This window comes from Miscanthus floridulus, chromosome 12 (genome assembly GCF_019320115.1).
Source record: "Miscanthus floridulus cultivar M001 chromosome 12, ASM1932011v1, whole genome shotgun sequence".
NCBI lineage: Eukaryota > Viridiplantae > Streptophyta > Magnoliopsida > Poales > Poaceae > Miscanthus > Miscanthus floridulus.
This window is the reverse complement of record NC_089591.1, coordinates 67936352-67950255: the sequence shown is the minus strand read 5'-3', so window position 1 is coordinate 67950255 and position 13904 is coordinate 67936352. Positions and strand designations below refer to the sequence as shown.

At 40.9% G+C, this 13904-nt stretch overlaps 2 pseudogenes; both read left to right on the top strand.

Moving 5' to 3' along the window:
* Window positions 1-1670: 1670 nt before the first annotated feature.
* Window positions 1671-7189, top strand: LOC136496743 (helicase SEN1-like; annotated as a pseudogene).
* Window positions 7190-8142: 953 nt separating this feature from the next.
* Window positions 8143-13694, top strand: LOC136496051 (helicase sen1-like; annotated as a pseudogene).
* Window positions 13695-13904: the final 210 nt, after the last annotated feature.

The following is a 13904-nucleotide window of genomic DNA, read 5'->3' as shown; positions in this document are numbered from 1 at the left end:
CATGTCTGGTGCTATCAGATGAAAACTAAAGGTGTTCCATCTTGCATCATATCAAATTTATTGACAAGAATACTAGTCAGCTGTCAGTAGATGTTAAGACTTTTGTTTGCGTGATTTGCAGAAAACAAGGCCAAAATACAGTCCATGAGAGGCCCGGATCTCCCAAGGTGCAAGTGCAATGTCTTTTGAATACATCATGTAGGTGTAATGGTTTTGCTATGCAGACCCGAGATGAGGCTCCATCTAGATGCTGTGTGGGAACTGTGAAGCACAGTATTTTGTTTAGCAATTTGAGCTCTATGCACACTGGTTGCCCGCAACCCCCTAATTGTAGTGGTTTGTTTGTTGGATGTTTTAATAGTTTTATCATTGTTCCGTTTGGAAACAATATTTGGTTGTGTTTGTGAACCTCTTCAACTATATCAGCGCAGTCGTGTTCCTCCTGATGAAAAGCTCATGCGTCTTCTCTTCTATATATTTCTCCTTTGGCAGCTTGCTCTAAAACTAAAGGGAAAGTTGCAGTTGGTGTTACATGCCATACACTGCTCAAGTTTTGTCATTTTTTTTTAGAAAAAAAAACTGGTGAAAATGAAATTTGACAAGGTGCTGGTAACAGCCAATTCTGTCGACGGCTTTCAAGGTTGTGAGGAAGACGTAACCATTTACTCAACTGAAAAATGCAACGACCTTATGAAGCAGTGGTTCTATCTGGGCAGATCTAGTTTGCAATAGGAAGGATCAATGGTGTTTCATCATGAAGTGCGAGTATCATATCGACAAGGCTATCATCTCGCGTGCAGGGGCGTCAAACTATGCGTCTTCTCTTCTATATATTTCTCCTTTGGCAGCTTGCTCTAAAACTAAAGGGAAAGTTGCAGTTGGTGTTACATGCCATACACTGCTCAAGTTTTGTCATTTAAAAAAAAAAAAACTGGTGAAAATGAAATTTGACAAGGTGCTGGTAACAGCCAATTCTGTCGACGGCTTTCAAGGTTGTGAGGAAGACGTAACCATTTACTCAACTGGAAAATGCAACGACCTTATGAAGCAGTGGTTCTATCTGGGCAGATCTAGTTTGCAATAGGAAGGATCAATGGTGTTTCTTCATGAAGTGCGAGTATCATATCGACAAGGCTATCATCTCGCGTGCAGGGGCGTCAATGCCTAGTCAGTCTCCTTTAAAAAAATCATATATTCGTAAGAAAATGACAGGAGGAAAAGAAGCTAAAGAGATCGGATCTAGGTTCCACTTGCCATCTTTTTCTTGTACGTTGCAATTTTTAATGCCACTTTTAGTCCTTGACAGCATTATGATAACTTAGCCACTAAGAAGACACACTGCTGGCAGATTCTATACGACGACTTAGCTTGACCCCGGAGACTCCGCAAACTTTGTTGTTGTTTTTTTCCCCGTCGATATTTGATCGTTATTTGTTGTTTTTGGCCCGTGTTTGCTGTCTTATTTCGTCGAATGCGGTGACTTGGGTGTCAGTTTAGTTCCATTCGAACTATCCGAGCTTATAGCAAGCAAAAGGAGGCGTGCGTGTCGGCATAGCAAGCGAGGAAAAAGACTTGTAACCCGGTATGATCATTGGGATTTGTTAGTACGAGAGCAGGTTACGCTCACTTCGGCTTTTATTAGCCCAATCCTGCCCCCCTGCTTTTTTCTACCCGACCTCACTCTTCTCTTTTGACTAATCATCAAGGCCGCGCGGTGTGCAGGCAGGCGTGCTGGTCCATAGCCGCCACCCACATTCTTGCGCGCTTGGCAAGCTAGGCTTCACGCTGCCGTTGCGGCCGACGGTGCCGCGCCTCAGAGATGATCGGACGAGGACGGGGGTAGCGGCGGCCGCGGTGGCAGCCGCATGTACCAAAGGAAGGACGCGGGGAGGAGTGGCCGAACCTCGTAGACGTGGTGCTGTCCTGGAGACTCACGGATGTCATGAACGAGGACCTCTTCAAGGACAAGGTTGGTGCGACTCACACTGATTTGCTTGATGAGTTCTTTGCTGGTCACAAGGTCGTCACTTCAATCTAGGAGTATACCTTGAGTATTGACTGAGGAATTTGACTATGATCATTTCGGTTAAAAGTGAGAACTTTGATTTTTCACCAGTTCAAATTGCTCTCAACGCTACTGTCAGTTTGTCACACTTTGTGTTTCCCTTACAGCACGATTCTTTAACATGCATGGTATTTTCAGTTTTTTCAAACATATATATTGAGTCCAACAAAAGAGCTGTGTTCTTAAGTATGATCTGCAGCTTTGCTTAACAGGCATGTTGTGGCTTCGAATGCAGGTGAAGAAGATACCGTCCACATTCCCTCACCTCAAGAGCTACCTGGAGTGCTACACCTCTCCATTGCTGGAGGAGCTGAGAGCTGAGATGTCGTCCAGCTTGGAATCCATATCAACCGTGCCTTCTGTCAGGATATCACGGATTGAAGAAAAGAAAGACAGATACGAAATTTCTGTGGCTTCTGATTGCCAGGTTGCTAAGCCATGTAATCACCCTGAATGTTATGCTCCAAGTGTTGGTGATATAATTGTCTTGTCCGATGTGAAGCCGGGCCATATTTCTGATATTACTCGCAACGGAAGGCCATACCGAGTTGCCTTCGTCACAGATGGAGGGGATGAAGATGACGACTCACCACCGGCTAAGTACGCGATCATAGCGTCAGGCAAAATCGATGCTGCCGATGGCGGATGTCAAGATGGTAAAAGTGCCTCACTTTTTGCTGCTTGTCTCCTCAACATTGTGACATACATCCGAATATGGCGTTGCCTTGACTATGAAGCAGCTGTCCGAAGAAACCAAGGCCTTATACAGAAGATGGTACAGTATCAGCCGGTAGGTTTACCCTCAATCCTACTTACATGATGAATTCATTATGCTATCTTGTCTGTATGATGATAAACTTACATAGGACAGAGATCAAAGAATTGGGAAAATAGTCTTGAACTTATTACTAGATATCCATGTTTCCCTTTTTTGTTATAATATTTTATCATGGAAAGAAAAAAATCTACTTTCAATGGACAATAAATCCAGCTGTATTCACATCATAATCCAAGTGGTTACTGAAAGATTTCCGGTGGCTATAATGACATGGGTAATCTGATTAGTTCCATCATCTGATCCCCACAGGTTCCAGATACTTGTCAGAAAAGCACAGAGGATGCTGGTTCAATTGACAGCGTGGAGATATGGACCAAGTTGTCTACAATGGACCTTAACACTTCTCAGAATGATGCTGTCCTGAATTCTATTTCCAAAATGCATTGCAAGAGCAGCACGTTTACCCTAATCTGGGGTCCTCCTGGCACAGGAAAGACAAAAACAATCAGTGTGCTGCTTTGGTTAATGAGAGAAATGAAACGCGGTACACTCGTATGTGCTCCAACAAACCTTGCCATTAAACAAGTTGCTTCACGTTTCTTGAAGTTGATCCAAGAGAATTCTGTTGATGCAAGGTGCTTGGGAGATGTTCTAATGATTGGCAACAAACAGCGCATGTGCGTTGATGGTGATCTCAAAGAGATATATTTACATGACCGTGTAAGGAAGCTTCTTGGCTGCTTTGCCCCATTAACTGGATGGAAACATCACCTGTCTTCCCTGTCTGATTTTTTTGAGAATGGCTACTCACAATACCTCCAACATCTACAAGACAATCAGGAAGGTGATACACCTTCTTTTTTCTCTTGTAGCAGAAAAAGATTTGCCATTATTTATATGGACCTGAGAAGATGTTTCAAAGAATTATTGTTACATGTCCCGAAATCTAGTATTCTGGAAGTGAATTACAACAATATCCTTTCACTTCTTGAAATGCTTGAAGAGTTCAACCGCATGTTTGAGTGGAGGTATATTGGGGATGAAATTAAGGAAGTTTTCTTGTACAGTAATGACGAACCTGATCATACAAACTCGAGTGTAATCACTCTTGGCAAAACGAGGATAAAATGCCTTGAGAAACTGAACACTCTGTTAAGTTGCTTGAAACTTCCTCTAATATCCTCAAAGCGTACCATTCGTGATTTCTGCATTGAAAGTGCTTCCATAGTTTTCTGTACTGTATCTAGCTCCACAAAAGTAATTACTAACAAAAAGGCTAGAGTTTCTTGTGGTTGATGAGGCTGCCCAGTTGAAAGAATGTGAAACACTGGTCCCTTTGCGTTTGTGGACCTTAAAGCATGCTGTTCTAATTGGTGATGAGTGCCAATTACCAGCAACAGTCAAAAGCAAGGTTGGTTAATTCTTGATGTACTTTTTCATGCTTTTCTCAGTGCTATTGATCTGGCAACTGTCGGATTTCCCATTTGTCTGTTAACATTTATATTGTGCCATTTAATTTCTGATCTCATTTTAGGTTTGCACGGATGCATTATTTGGAAGAAGCCTTTTCGAAAGGTTGAGTTCACTTGGGCATGAAAAGCATCTACTTAATATGCAATACAGAATGCATCCATCCATTAGTATTTTCCCAAACACTAGCTTTTATGAAGGGAGGATCTCAGATGCCCCTAGTGTCATGGGAAAAGAACACCAAATGATGTATCTTCCAGGTTCTATGTTTGGTCCTTACTCCTTTGTAAATATTGGAGATGGAAGGGAGGAACGTGATGAACTTGGTCATAGCAAAAGAAACTTTGTCGAAGTTGCTGTCATTGAAGAAATATTGTACCGTCTCCGAAGAGGCACGTGCTCTCTGTTCACAAGTTATTTAGTTTTTTTTTTTGCGAGGACACAAGTTATTATATTTAGTTATGCATATGACATTTCAAATTCTGTTCTTTTTTAAAAGAAAATATCGTCTAGCTTATTTTGCTTGTACCGAGGAACATGGAATGGTTTTCATAAGTTTTTATGACCTACATGCTACTTCATATCGATGGTTTAAAATTTATCCTAGATTATAAGGTATTTCAGATCGCTTAATCCCATCCATATGGCTTGTTTTTAAAATTCCATCCATGTATGCATGCCTTTTAAACACTGTCTTTTCCAAAATGACACATATAATTGGTAGCCTACCTTTCACGAAAATTAAGCAAATTAGTAACCGAATTAACTAATTAGTGAGAGAAAGGTTAGTCTTTTGCCAGACTCTTTATTTTAAAACTAATTGGATACCTTGTATTTTAGGACCGGGGAATACTAACTATGCGGGCTATGCAATTGCATGTCTAGTATGCTTTTCAACCCTAATGGAGCTTAGAGTAGAAAGAGATAGGGACAACTTATTATATAGTACATATCTATTATATACTTAGTATGAACACTCCAATTTGTATTTAAGCTTGTTATATATTACTGTCGACGTATCTATAGTTGTAATCTACTTGTAATTGGAGTTTTAAAGGGTTGTAGGAGCAACAAAAGAAAAGGCAAAAAGGATATTCTGCCACCTAATTTACCTTACCTCTTATGGGTTATTATAATGCTATATAAATGTCTAACATACATCCATTGACATAAGAACTTACTTCTTTCATAATTTCTTTATATGGTATATATCATTGTGCATGTTCCTAATATTTCTCCTTTGCCAGCTTGTTGTAAGACTAAAAAGAAAGTTACGGTTGGTGTCATATGCCCATACACTGCTCAAGTTCTAGCAATCCAAGGAAAAATAGGGAAAATGAAGTTCGACCCATTACAAGTAAAAGTTAATTCCGTTGATGGCTTTCAAGGTGGTGAAGAAGACATCATCATTTTATCAACTGTGAGGTCAAATTCGGTTGGGATGGTGGGTTTTCTTTCAAACACACAGCGGGCAAATGTGTGTTTGACACGAGCAAGGTATCTTCTTTCATATTAAAACTAACTATTAACATGAAGTTTTTTTTATTATCCATGCTCAATCTTATCTTTCTTTGATCTTCACGGCACATAACTTACGTTTGAAGAATATTTTATTACAGACATTGCCTTTGGATCCTAGGAAATGCAATAACTTTATCAAGCAGTGGATCTATTTGGGCTGATCTAGTTCGTGATGCAAAGGATCGACGGTGTTTCTTCAATGCCAATAGCGACATTGCTATCTCTCGCGTGATTGCTAAGCAAAGGAGCGATCTCAACAGGGTTAATGTTAAAAAGGATATACATATCTCAAGTTCTAAAAACTGCAGGGCTTGGGTATTGTCTCTTTTCACAGCTGCTTATTATCCGGAATTAGTTTTTTCTATTAAATTGCTATATGCTCGTTTTCTAAGATACATCTGCTATTTTTACTGGATATTTTGATAACTCCATGGTTTATTTCTTGGAAATAATAGAAATTGCTAGCTTTCAAAGGATCAACAACGAGAGAACGAGGGTAGTGTACTAGTGTTATTTCATCTTAACTATCTGATAGATACTGCTGCTACAACCAGCAATATGGTTGGCCTAATTTATTGGTTTTCAAGCAACAAACCACTATTTACTAACAAGATCTAGACAATTCATTACATATTTTAGCTAAACGCACGGCAAATTCCCGTCCAAAAAACTTGTAATCGTTTCAGCAAAAAGGAATGTATAGGAAAAATTGAAGATAATTGTTGAACGTTTCAATAACTCATAAATTTGATTTTCATTCAGGTTGAAATGCAATCCCCAAGTGACTTGAATGAACAGGGAACGTCTTCGACGAGTGTTTCACATTACGCTGGGAGCCCGTCAAGTGACATTGTTGTTGTTTCTGAATTCCAGCGTCCAAGCAATAAAAAAGAGGATGTTGAGGATATAACTGTTATACCCACCGTTCCAAATAAAGAGGATGATAAGGATATCATTGCTATGCCCGTTGTTGTTGTTCCTGAATTCCAGCGTCCAAGCAATAAAAAAGAGGATGTTGAGGATATAACTGTTATACCCACCATTCCAAATAAAGAGGATGATAAGGATATCATTGCTATGCCCGTTATTCCAGATAAAGAGGATGTCGTTGATGACATCCCTGCTATCCTCGCCATTCCTTGCGCCGTGTTGTGTAATCTAGCTACACGGTGTATGCGTTTGTTCCGATCTTAATCCTTTATGCCTCCCTATCTCTTTTACTGCTAAGTTTGTATCATGATATATTGAGAAATGTATAGGTGGGCTTTTTTTGTGATCTGGCTTTGAATAAAGAGGAATGGTGTCTCTCAGTAACATGGTCGGTTGCTTGATTTTGTGATCTGGCTTTGAATAATGAAAATGTATAGGTGGGCTTTTTTTAGCCTCCCTTGACTATTGAGAAAAAACTAGTCCCTTCAATCTGATTTATTCCCTCCCTGAAATACAAGGTATCCAGGAATTTTAGGACATATTATAAGATAAAACAAATAATGTATGTAACCCTTATTTAACTATAGAAAGATCTTATGTTTACCATATTTAAACCTGGTGGTAGACACTAATGACAGGTATGCACGTGATTAGTGCTTTGAAGTGTTAATTAACATAGAATAACTCGTAATTTAGGATAAATTTTGAATCCGTTAATAGTTTATATTTCAGGGCAGAAGGAGTATTAGGTGGATCTATAGAATTGACAAGTGTGTTTAATAAGGCACTACTACCATTAATGCTTGGACAATCACAAAGGCCCTCCTTGGTGTGGCTTTTGTAGGGGCTTAAACGAGCACACACGAGAATGAATTCTGAAACAAAACAATAAAGTCGAAGTCGTTTTGGGCTAGAAACTAGAAAGCAAAGCCATCAAAACGGTTTTTTTTTTTTTTTTTTTTGCTTCTCTGTTTTTTCATTGGAGAAAACCGAACCCTACCAAAGAGGGCAAAAAAAATGAGATGGCCTTTTGCATTTGCATGTGTGTAAAATAATAATATATTAAGCATTACATTTTTTTGAGCAACATAAATTAAGCATTACATGCAATTATTATCTCAACAATCATAGATATGATTTGCATGCATCCATGCAAAAGTTAGACAGGCCAACGGCCCAGATCTCGTCCGGGACAATCAATGTGGCCCAAGAATCCGAAGGGCCGCGCATGCACGACGATGCGGATACCCGCGTCCGCGTGCACGCGGGGCTAGAAAAGCGTGTCCGCGAAGCGGCCATTTTGCCCGTTCGTCTCACACGCGCTGCCTGCTAGGCTGCTAATGCCTGCCTAGTGCCTACCTGAATAGTGTCGTGGAAGATGAACCGACTGAGGGACAGGGAAGAGAGCAGTGACAAGGACAAGTACAGGGTGATCAGAGTGGTGGACAAGATGGAGGCCGTGGCGAGCTACTGGGCCTTGAACAAGGACCGGTTCGCTCCTAGCTCTCTGGAGAAGAAGGTGTTCTCCTGGTCCATTCAGGATATCTTCAACAGGGACCTACTCAGGCATCAGGTAATGTGATCGATCTACTTCCTTCAAGAAAAATGTGTTCGATCTACTAGTGATTTTTACCTTCGAAGGTCGCGAGAAAAAGTGATTTTTTACTGCTCTGGTTCCGTTATACTTTGTTGTTGTGCGATGTACTAGCTTAGAACTGATGATTTAGTGTCACATCTGCAACTTTCATTTGATTCATACGCCACGTCCATGCCCTACTACTGTCCCTGCATTGCATGATCTAGTTTTGGTTCCACCTGGATGCTTTCATGTTCTTCAGATTTATTAAAAGGGAGGACAAATCATGTTCTTCAAGCGGATAGTATAACGCGGTGTGTCGACGCACTAGTTCCCCCTTCATCTTCCTTTATTTATTGTAGTAAACCCCTAACAGGTGATGATCGAGTTTCAAGTGCAGTCAAGATCTTTCTGCAGGGGCTAATCAATAGAGATTTAGAACAAATGTCGAAGATTAACGATGAATCACGTTTTTCTACAATAAATATAAAGAAAATCACTCTCACAGGGGGCTGCTGTCCCCCTAGAACAACCCCCCCTCCCCCCCCCCCCCCCCCCCCCCCCCCCGCCACTGTCTTTCTGTACAACAAACCAAATTGTTCCTTTGTGATCTTCTTCTGTGGCCCTCCCTGATGAGAAAGCCAAATTAAATGAATTGTACAAATTCAAAAGAGATTATTTATTTTTTATAAAAAAATATTTTTTGCTATAGTTTTATACAGTGAAGCCACAGAATTTGAGTTTTTTTTAGAAGCAGCCACAGAATTTGAGTGGTCACGCTGGCCGGATCAAAGCTCGCGCGTCGTGGTCAAGTACTAAGTCCATTTAGAGCCTACCTGCATGGCCCAACTAACAGACTCCTACAAACGGGCCAGGAGTAAGGCCCATCTTAACCTCTCAGAGATCAGCGTCACGGCCTCACGGGTCAGGACCGCCGTCCTCGGCTCTTTCCACATCGAGTCCTGCTAAAAAAAAGAGTCCCTGCTCCGCCGCTGCTAGCGGCGGCCGGAGGTCCAGTCCATCGATGTGTCCGGGAGATGACGGCGTGCTTGGTTGCACTCGCAACGGAGAACACGCTACCCCCGTGCTTTCCCAGGGGCAGGAAGGCCGGCGTTGGCATTTGCCCCCGCCGTTGCTGCCGCCCATTCGATCCAAGTGGGTTTGTTGCATGTGGATTATTGGGTTTACCTGAATAGGACCAGCTTCAGATAGAATCTTCAGGACCATGCTCCTTTTGCTTCTCATGTGTCGTGCGGTTAATTATCGTATAATCTGTCGGTGTATGGTAGAATTTGAAATTTTTTGTTTTGTCTTAGTTCAATCTGTGGGGTAGTGGCTGGCCCCCGAGAGGGCTTAGTTGATCATGATTTCTGTTTTCTCTTTTTTTTCCTTTTTATTTGTTTCGAAAAAGATATGTCTCATTGTTCTGTTTTAAGGATTCCGTTGCACTCTAAATTGCAATCATTTGCGATCAATCACAGACATTGCACATGTATTTCGTCTATGAATCAACCGATCAACTACTATTCTATCGAGACTTTGTTAATCATACCATTCTGTAAAGATTGCTGAGTTTGGCCGTATTGCTCACTTCACACCTGGTGTTGGGCTGGTTTGCTAAACATTTACTTCTTGCAGGTCAAGAGGATACCAGACACATTTGTGTCATTTGAAAGTTATCTGGATTCATTTGCTGGCCCACTGATTGAAGAAGTACATGCTGATATTTTCTCATCACTGGATGGTTATGCACAGGCAAACTTTACACAAGTAATCAAGGTGGAAAAGCTTGATGGCAAAAAAATTGAGAATCCAGTATTCAGTTTTCAGATTGCAGAGCCCGTGAAGGATGAGAAGTCAAGGGAGACATATGAACCGACTGAATGTGATATAATAGTCCTGTCCCCGCAAAACCAAAGCACGTGTCTGATCTGGCACAGAACAAGTCATCATATGTGTTAGGTTTGGTTCTCAAAAGTGGAGAAGAAGATGATTTCCCACCTAATTGTTGCATTGTTCAATTGTCATCTGATACTCCCATTGAGGTAGATGAGGAAATGAAAACACCTAAAGGACCACTGTTTGCTGTGTATATTATGAATATGACGACATACAATCGTATGTGGAAATGCCTTCATCTGGGAGAAAATGACGCTAATTCTCTTGGGCTTCGGAATAAAAAGAGTACTGAGCTTGTCGATAAGGTGTGGCAATACAACCCAAAGGTATGTATGTCAACTACATGCAAAATAATCCATATGTCTTTGTCTTGTTTTGCATCTTGTTTCTGTTGTAACAGTTTTTTGTATGATAGTTTGGAAATTAGAACATAAAAAAATGCTTGTCTTGGATTATCGTGCCTGCCGGCATTTCCATGGCGGATTTTGCTCAGCATTACATACTTTTGCTAGTATTTCCATCATACAAATACTGTTAGTACCCACAATTTTACTTTGTATCTGACATGGGATAACCTCCTTATGTTATTTATTATGATACAATAGTATGTAATAAACTACTCATTTCAAGACAGCTGACTTGTTTTGACTATTTTTCCATGAAGTTAGTGGAAGATGGTAGCTCCTCATGCTCCCAGTTATCTCAATGTGTTGCCCATAGATCAACTGATGGCCTTGGCCTTGAGAAGTTCAATCTCAATGCTTCACAACTAAATGCGGTAGCAGACTGTGTCTCATCGATGGATGACCACTCTTCTTCCATAAAGCTATTATGGGGTCCCCCTGGGACTGGTAAAACGAAAACTATCAGCACTATCTTGTGGGCGATGCTGATGAAGGGCCGAAAGACACTTGCCTGTGCACCTACCAATACTGCTGTGCTGGAGGTTGCTGCTCGAATTGTCAAGCTTGTTGGCAAGTTGCTGATGGCAGCCTCTGCTTCCTAAACGACATTATTCTGTTTGGAAACAGAAATAATATGAAGATGGATGACGGCAGTGATCTTTCAATGGTATTTCTTGACTCTCGTGCTGAGCGCTTATTGCCGTGTTTTGTGCCAAACTCAGGCTGGAGGCATGCTTGTGCTCACTTATAGATCTTATGAGAATCGTGTGACCATGTACCAGTTGTACAGTGAGGGTAAAACTCTAAGGCAATATTTGAAGGATAAGTACAACAAACATTCTAGGAAGTTATGTGGGTGCATTGAGATACTATACAATGATCATCCTAGAAATGCAGAAACAGGACGAAGCTTTCAATGTATGCTGGAGGTGCGTGAATTGATCGATATTATCCATGCTTTGATAAATGATGACAAGGATGATGGTCCATGATATTTGGTCAGATGAACTACTGGAAATAAAAATAGAAGACAATGGGGACCCTCTGCTCTGGCCTGAGCAACTAGCCTGCATACGGATTACTTCATGCAAGAAATTGAAGTTTAGGCTGGCAAGATCTTTGTGTGTGCAAGAATTAAGTTATCTCCGCACAAATTTGGAGCTCCCGAATTGTTATAATACAAGAGCTGTTCAGCAATACCTACTGCCAAGAGCTAAATGCATTCTCTGTACTGTTTCAAGCTCATTCAGGTTGTACAATGTCCCAATGGGTAATATATGCAAATTGCTTGAGAAGCCTCAAGACACAAATTCTCTGGAGCTGCTGATTGTTGATGAGGCTGCACAACTCAAGGAGTGTGAGACTTTAATCCCTTTGCAGCTACCTGGCATAAGGCAAGCAGTTCTGATTGGAGATGAATACCATCTTCCTGCCTTTGTGAAAAGCAATGTAAGCTCCTTCAAATTATCATTCGGATTTTCTGATTGGCACTGCTGCATTTGACTTATAATGCTATTATTTTGTAGATATCTGGAAGTGCTAGCTTCGGGAGAAGCGTTTTTCAGAGGCTAAGTTCTCTGGGCTTCAGTAAGCACCTTCTTAATGTACAGTACCGGATGCATCCTGAAATCAGCAATTTTCCAGTTGCTACATTTTACGATGGGAAGGTATCTGATGGCCCCAATGTCAGTCATAAGGACTATACCAAGAGGTTTTTAAGTGGAAAGTTGTTTGGACCATATTCATTTATCAATGTAGAAGGTGGACATGAAACAACTGAGAAGCATGGCCGAAGCCTGAAAAACACAATAGAAGTTGCTGCAGTTGTGCGGATGGTGCAAAGATTGTTCAAAGGTTAGGCCTGCCACACTGAACAGTGTTAACTACAGCAATTACTTAAATAAATCTGAAGTCTGAATCAGTGAGAGGTTAAGGTTAACTGCATCTAATCCCCCCTCCATTATTTGCAGAGGCGGTTTCCAAAGGAAGCAAGGTGTCTGTTGGCGTTGTATCTCCATTACAATGCCTCAAGTTAGAGCTATCCAGGAAAAACTTGGGAAATCATATACTATGTACGATGGTTTCTCTGTGAATGTAAAATCTGTGGATGGTTTCCAAGGTGCAGAGGAAGATATCATTATCATATCAACAGTAAGGAGCAATGGAGCTGGTGCAGTTGGCTTTCTCACAAACTTACAGCGGACTAATGTGGCTCTGACAAGGGCAAAGTAAGTTTATTGCATACACGAAGGCTGATCATTTGGTTCTAGTTCCTATTATTTGTGGCTTGAATCTGGAGAGTGCATGCACAATGAGGTAAAATGATAGTATCATTGAGTTTTTTTTTTCCCCTTTTACGCAGGCATTGCTTATGGATAGTGGGAAACGGGACAACTTGTCCAGCAACAATTCTGTTTGGCAGAAGATGATCAAGAACGCGCGAGATCGAGGGCTCTTCTTTGATGTTAATGATGACAAGATTTGTCAAATGCAGTAGCCAAGGCTGTTATTGAGCTCGATGATGCTGAGAACTCAGTGAATATGGAATCACTGCATATAAGTAGGCCGAGGTTCCAGGTATTTCAAATTGTCCCCCCGGATCTTGTCTTGCAGGGAGATTAAAACTAAAGATGACAAATTTGGCTGTGCAAATACTATGGACCCGCTAGTTGACAAAAAATGCTGACAAAAACATGAGTCGCTAGGCATTAATATATATATTTTGGTTTATAATTTGCAGACCAGGCTGAAATACCAGAAATACCATCCATGAAAGATTTGGAGCTCCCAAGGTGTAATATCTTCTGCGTGCTACTTGGATTTGTTATCCGGACTTGGATGGATTTTCATTTAGTATGTGTGGGAAGCACAATAGTTTGTTGGAGCTGGATGAGCACGTTTCCCCAAACCCTTAAATCCTGAATAGCCTGTCGGTCTTGATCATAGTAGTATTGTCAATGTGATGGTATGCTATGGTACATTTAGTTAAGAATGCTGTATGACCAGGTTACTTGGTTGGATCATGATGATAATCTTAACAACGCACAGTAATTTGGTTGGGCTGATCTAGCACGCAATAGGATCCGCTGTGTTTCTTCGTGAATGCCAGCAGTGACAACTGACAAATCTAGATCACATGTGCAGGGACGTATCAGCATGGTAATCTTATGGTTGTGCAACTGCTCGTATAATCTCCTTTTAAAATTCACAGAACTACAGACGCAAAGCTAAAAGATATGGATTCCACTTGCCATCTTTTTA